Source organism: Panthera tigris, chromosome B4, assembly GCF_018350195.1.
Source record: "Panthera tigris isolate Pti1 chromosome B4, P.tigris_Pti1_mat1.1, whole genome shotgun sequence".
NCBI classification, from domain to species: domain Eukaryota; kingdom Metazoa; phylum Chordata; class Mammalia; order Carnivora; family Felidae; genus Panthera; species Panthera tigris.
The window spans coordinates 68,869,308-68,877,049 of record NC_056666.1 but is presented as its reverse complement, the minus strand read 5'-3'; positions in this window follow the sequence as shown (position 1 = coordinate 68,877,049).

Here is a 7,742-nt window from a genome sequence, read left to right as displayed (position 1 = left end):
CAAGGAGGTTGTAGGAAATGTTAGCAGTCTTTACTATTAAAGCAGTTTAAAATGTATCATGATACCAATCTCATTTTAAATTATCTAAAGTTTTAGCCACAGAATTAGGTTATTTCTAATCCTTAATGCAAGGTGTGCTCTAAATTTTTGTCTATCTGTAGTCTTTCATTCCTTCATAACATGCATAGTATAACCCTATCTTATAAAAAGTATTTCTACCTATCCTTCTACCTGCATGTATGTAGAGAAAAATCTGGGCAATGATGTTCACCTGATATCAATCATAGTTATTTCTGAGGGGTGGGATTTGAGATGAGGATAACTTGGTTAACTTATTTTTGCTGAGAAGCGTAAGAGAAGGTAGCAGTGGGGGGAATGAAATAGCAACTCTGTCTCTCAATAATAACTAATTTTGAGCAAGTTACTTAATAACTATTCTTTCCTCCTCTATAAAATGGGTGCAGTAGTAGTCCTACTTCATGAAGCCATTGTGAGAAGTGAGTTAATGTCCACAAAATACTTAAAATAATGTTTAACATATAGTGAAATCTCAATAAATGTTAACTTCGTCTTCTATGTTTTACTCCTACTAGTCTTTTTCATGCTAGACATTGTTTAAAATATACTTGTATCATTCTCATACAAAGTGATTTAAAAAACAGAACAAAATCCTCACGTTTGGTTTAAAAAACTAGTTGGCTTCCAGTTCTCTTCAAGAAACATATCTGGTGACTTTAACAACAAAATGGTGATGTCGTCAGTAGAAAAAAATGCCCATGTCAGTAGAGGATATAATGTTTCTTTATGGAAAAGGATATGGAGACTTATGGACTTGATTGCACCAAGCACAGGATAGCACAGTAAGCTGCCTGGTGGTGGTGTAGACTTTTCAGTCCCCAGTGATTTCCATGTGGACGCAGAGTTTGGATATGACTAGCTGCACTAAGGATTCTACAGACCTTACCTTGCCATTCTTACAGGATTTTCACCTCCTTCTTTTCCTCACCTCTTTCTATGCCCTCCCATCTTGACAATTCTATAGGCTCAGACTATGTGCCTGCCCACTCATGAGCCACAAAATAATTCCAACATACTTCTGAATGCTTATCATGAGAATGGGTGAAGCTAAGGGCAATTTCCCAGGCAGGCCTAGCATCCCTCAAAATAGCCTTCAGAACTCTCTGAGTTTAAACCTACAACACCTAAGCAAAGTGACAAAGGAAGAAGGAAAATAAAGGAATGGGGAAAGACATAGAAGAAAAAAATGAAATCAAATGTAATATTATCAGACATAGTAAAATCAAGACTCAAAACTTATTTATTTTTTTATAAATTTATTTATTTATTTAATTTATTTTGAGAAAGAGAGAGTGAGTGAGGGGGGCACAGAGAGAGAGAGGGAGACAGAATCCCAAGCAGGCTCTGCACTGTCAGTGCAGAGCCTGATGTGAGGCTTGAACTCAAACTGAGATCATGACCTGAGCTGAAATCAAAAGTCGGATGCTTCACTGAGTTACCCAGGTGCCCAAGACTGAAAGTTTAAAATGGGATAAAGGAATTTTTAAAAATAATTTTGTATAGTAATCTACCAAAATATATAATAATTATTAGTAGCAAACATCATAGAAGATGTTTACACAGAGCAAAATCTCCCAGAAATCTATAAAATTGATAAAGCCACTGTCATATGGTTGATCTTTAATAGACTTCTTTCAGAATTTGCACATCAAGAATACCAAAATTAAACAGATGTGTTCAGAAGATTTTAATAATGTAATAAATAAACAACATGTTCTATATCCATGTTATATCCAAAATATCCATGTTAGATCTTAATAACCTGCCAAGAAAACCTTTATAATGTGCATTAGGTAAGATTACCTGAGATGATATTTGGCTACAAGTGACAGAAACCCAAAATAGTGGTGACTTAAAGAAGATAGAAGTTTATTTCTATCTCACATAAATATAGGTTGTCAAGGCTGATTTGGGGTATTCACTGTCAATCTCCTTCTTGCCTGGTCCTTTGTCATGACCTATAAATGGCTTCTACCAGTGGCACAAGAATGTCATTCTGATTCCATCTAGCATGTCTGCTTTCCAGCTAGCAGGGGGGAAGCAATGGAAGGGAAAGAGCCTTCTCCCAGCTTTTAAGACAATTTTTGGGGAGTATCACAAATTACTTCAACTTACATTCCTTTGGCCCAGAACCTAGTCATATGGAAATACCTAGATGCAATGGAAGTTGGGATATTTTTACATATTCTTCACATGGACCAGATAAAAATTGTCATATCTACTGTAGAAGAAGGAGGAGGAGGATAATAAGGATGTGGAGGAGGAGGAGAGGGTAAAGAGGGGGAAAGGGAAGAGGGAGGAAAAGGAGAAGGGGATGAGGGGGAGGGGGAGAAGGAAGAAGAAGAGGAGGAAGAAGAAGGAGGAGGGGAAGGGGAAGAAGAAGAAAAAGGAAGAGGAAGAGAAGGGGAGAGTAGATACTGAGGGAAAACAATCACTGAGACACCTTACACATCTGAAAATGTGTTTTTTCTATGCTTCCTTCATTGGATAATTTGGCTGGGAATAGAATTCTTTTTTTTTATTAAACATTTTTTTTAAATGTTTATTTTTGAGAAACAGAGTGAGAGTGGGGGAGGGTGAGAGAGGGATGGAGACACAATCTGAAGCTGACTTCAGGCTCTGAACTGACAGCACAGAGGTTTGGAATAGAATTCTAATTTGGACAACAATTAACCTTTCAGGTTTGCATGACAGTGTCTCTGGAGAGACACAGAACATATAGATATTTCTTATTATTTCATTATATGTGTGTGTGTGTGTGTGTGTGTCTGTGTCTGTGCCTGTGTCTGTATATAAATTAGGAATTGGCTTATACAATATGGAGGCTGAGAAGCCCCACAATCAACTGCCAGCTGCCTGCAAGCTGAAACCCAGGAAAGCTGGTATAATTCAGTCCAAGTCCAAAGGCCTGAGAACCATGGGAACTGATGGTGTAAATCCTAGTTTGAAATGGAATCAGCATCTCAAAGAGATACTTGCGTTCCCATATTCACTGCAGTATTATTCACAATAGCCAAGCTATGGAAACAACGTAAGTGTTCATGGATGGATGAATAAAGAAAGTGCTATGTTGTGTGTATGTATGTGTGTGTGTGTGTGTGTGTGTGTGTGTGTGTATTACATTATGTATATAATGTATATTATTCCATATTATTATTCAGCCTTATAAAAAGAAGGATATCCTGGCATTTGTTACTATATGGATGAATCTGGAGGACTTTATGCTAAATGAAATGAGCCAGACACAGAAAGGGAAATACTGCATGATCTCACTTATATGTAGAATTTGAAAAAGTTGAACTAATAATAGAAACAATAGAATGGTTACCAGAGGCTGGAGGGTGGAGGAAATGGAGAATGTTGATCAGAGAGTACAAAGTTTCAGTTATAAGATGAATACGTTTTGGGGTCTATTGTACAGCATAGCGACTATAGTGAATAATATTGTATTGTATACTTTAAATTTGCTGAGAATAAATCTGAAGTGCTTTCATCACATACACATACTAATTGGTAACTATGTGAGGTGATGAATATATTAATTAGCTTGATTATAGCAATCATTTCACAATGTAAACATATATCAAAAAATCCTATTGTACACCCTAAATAGAGTATTTGTGTTTATCAGCTATCCCTCCATAAATCTTGGGAAAAGAATCCCAGTCCATGAGCAGAAGATAAGATGAGATGTAGTAAGGCAGGAAAAAAGCGAGCAAGTCCCTTCTTCTTCCACCTTTTGTTCCATTCACCTCCATGGATTGGGTGATATTCACTGACAATGTGGAGGGCAAACTGCTTTACTGAGCCCACCAATTCAAATACTAATCTCATCCATAGGGTCCCTCACAGCCACCCCTAGAAACAATGTGTAATCTGGGCACCCCTTGGCTCAGTCAAGTTGACACACAAACTTACCTATCACATTATTGTTGAGATGTCTGATGGAACTCTGATTCTTGAGCTCTTAGATGTGGCTGAGTTTCTTTCCTGAAACTGTTAGGACCTCTTTTATGAAGATCTTTTTTCTTTCACTCTGATAGGTAATTTTCTTTTGAGTTCTGAAATTTCATGATGATGTACTTTAGTGTGAACATTTCCCCTTCAGTGTGCTGGTTACTTAGTAATATTTTGATTTGGACATTTGGTCCTTCATTTCTTGAAGGAAATTGTCTTCAATATTTTCTTTGTGCCTTTTATTTCTCATACTTTTAATTTCCAAGAATAGTTTTTTGCTTTCTGGATGTTCCTTTTTTTTTTTTTTTAATTTTTTTTTAACGTTTATTTATTTTTGAGACAGAGAGAGACAGAGCATGAACAGGGGAGGGGCAGAGGGAAAGGGAGACACAGAATCTGAAACAGGCTCCAGGCTCTGAGCCGTCAGCCCAGAGCCCGACGCGGGGCTCGAACTCACAGACCGAGAGATCATGACCTGAGCCGAAGTCGGCCGCCCAACCGACCAAGCCACCCAGGCGCCCCTCTGGATGTTCCTTTTAATAGCACCTTGTTCTTGTTGCAAAGAACATTAATGAGTTTGCATTATCTAAGTCACAAAGTTTCTTTTTATTCTTTGGTTTTCCTTTCACATTAGATCGAATCTAATGTCTGGTGACTTTTGACCATCTTCACATATTTGATATTGAGGTACCTAAAAGTTGAGTGGAAGCTGTGTGCATGGGTGGGATTTATCACCTGATGGGCTTTACTATAGGTAATCTGTGCTGTTTTATTGAGAACTCAGTACCTATAGGTCTTTTTTCTGAGGCTGGTCAGATTCCTGTGAAAAGATTCTTCATTTATATGGTTAGAGCCTAACTGTAATATTGTGGCATCTAAGTCCGAGAAGGGAGCTATTTTTCACTTAATTCACACCCTGCTTTTAAGTTTATTTATTTTTTAAGTTCACTTATTTATTTTTGAGAGAGAGAGAGAGCACGCATGTGGAAGGGGCAGAGAGAGAGAAGATCCCAAGCAGGGTCTGCATCATCAGTGCGCAGCCCTACATGGGGCTGGAACTCACAAACTGTGAGATTATAATCTGAACCGAAACCAGGAGTCAGAAGCTCAACCGACTGAGCCACCCAGGTGCCCCATGCTCCTCCCCCCTTTAAAGTATCCCTTATCCACAGTTGAGGCTGATGTACCCAAATTCAGTATTTTTGCACAAACTCTCTACAAGGTAAATTCCAGGCTTCTGCCATCATGGAGGAATGACATTGTGCAGAGGCACAGGGTTCAGGATAGGGGTGGCGAGTTGAGGTCTAAGGGCTTCAGCTGATTCTCTTTTGTTGAATCAGTTCCCTACTTTCAGTTGCACCTTGTACTCCAATTCCTGGTATTTCTCTGGGATTCTTTGATTTGAGTTGCTTATTTCTATGTTTTCCCCATGGTCAACGACTCCTTGCTCATTTGCTTTCCATCTCCTTTCCTGATTTCTTTGTTGTGTGGGTTTATGTCTCTCTTGTTTAACTATCATTTTAGTGGACTTTAGTGAAGAAGCAAAGGTAAATATGTGAGTCACTATGTTTAATTCAGCAATTTGTGGTTTTTAACATTGGAGTTTTAATTCTCTTTTCTATCAATGCTTCTCACTTTCTTCTGTAAATTTTTAGTGGTCCTATCTACATGCAGAAGACTCATTCAGCTAAACTCTGGCTGTTTTAAGCTCTCTCTGCTTCCAAAAAGCTCCTTACTCTACCCCACACATCTGGATTTATTAAAGGAGCTAAACTGTACTTATTGAACGCTGAGTATGATGTTTCACTTTATATTTATTATCTTATAAAATCTTTACAACATACACACACACACACACACACACACACACGAATTCATACTCTACAAGGTACTTTGTAATGTTTCCCTCTGTTTCCTTAATTTTTTTTAATGTTTATTCACTTTTGAGAGAGAGAGACAGTGTGAACAGGGTAGGGACAGAGAGAGAGGGAGACACAGAATCCAAAGCAGGCTCCAGGCTCTGAGCTGTCAGGACAGAGCCTGATGCGGGGCTTGTACCCACAAACCGTGAAATCATGACCTGAGCCGAAGTTGGGTGCCTAACTGACCAAGCCACCCGGGCACCCCACTTCTGTTTCCTTAAAGAATTATGAACATTATCAGTATTTATATAGATTTTTAGCATAATTTTAATGGCTGCATCATCTCCCATCATTTAGAGGATTTATTTGATCTATTTGTTAATTTTCCTGATTACTTAACACTGGTTAAGTTTGGGGTGCTTCTGGTGATGGACTGAAGCAGTGAGTTAGTCAGGTGAAGGACACCAGCGCAGAGCAGAGTGGTAGTTGTTAAATTATAATCTTCCATTATTCCAGGACTTCTGGTAAATTCTCATTATAATCAGCTACATTTTCTCTGAGGTACTATTATGAAATTAAGAGGGAAGCCCATTCCTCTGTGGAAGGACTAATGGCCACAGTGACTCGGCTCAGTGGCATGGTGATCTTACAAATGTCATTGTCAGTCAGAGACAGTGGCACATGGACCTAAGGAGGTCAAAGCATAAGGGACCAAGACCCTGCTCCTATGACCCATGAGGTGGCCCTGGACTGTTTAGACATAGCTAGAGGATACTTGGAGGGAGGTGGTAATTTCCACAGTATGAGACCAGGTGAGAAAGGTCTGAGAAGATGCTCTAGTAATTCAGGTGTTGACTAAGGGTATCATGGTCTATTTTATGTAACAGTATTCATTTACATTTTTGTTGTGGATAGTGAGCACTTAGAAAGCATGGTCCATGCCTCAGTCATCCTTGTATTACTCATGTCTAGAATACTGAACTAAAGTATGGTAGCACTGACATTAGATGAGGTATAAGGGCATGCCCAACAGCGCACAGAAGACAGGAGAAATAATGGAAGCCAAGCCCCTGGCCAGCAGCAGAGCCAGCCCCTTTGCAGAAGGAGCAGTAGAGTGAAGCAGCAATTAATTGATACCAGCATCTGGAGAACAGACATTGACCTGTATGCAGAAAGGAGAGGAATTTAGGAGTTAGGGAAGCAGAAAAATTATTCATCTTGTATATTTAAAATTCACATTTGTCTAGAAATTATAACTGAAGTTGGCTTTCGACAGGTTGCTTGATAAGAACATTTTAAAGAAGGAGAATGTGTCCCTCAGCATTGCAGGAGCATAATGAGAGCACATTCAAATTGGGTAACTGAGGAGAGTTTAATGAAGAAACAGTCTGTAAATGTGCAGTCAAGACTTAGGGAAAACAACCGCTGGATGGTGGAATACTCCAGGATGCATAACAGCGGGGAGCCATGATCACTTCTAAGCCTACAGGGGCAGAGGACAGAGGTTATTAGAACCCCTGAGAGCATCTCCCACTGGGCAAGTCCAGTTGAAGACCAGGTATTGTGAAGCCTGTTGATAGAGTCCTTAGAGGTTAGCCTCCCAGAGATGAGACCTGGGTGAGGGAGGCGGTGTAGAGTGGTCTGCAGGGGCTGGTGAGAGATACTCTGTACAAGGTGTCATTAGACACATGTGTTTTTGAAGAGATAAGCCTGGAGCTAGCCAGTACATGTGTTTATACCTGTTATCATGAATTTAAGGTAACTTTTCATTCTGATATGATTTCAAACTGGAAAATTTACAAAATAGTAACAGGAACTCCTGTGTATCCTTTACCCTGCATTTAG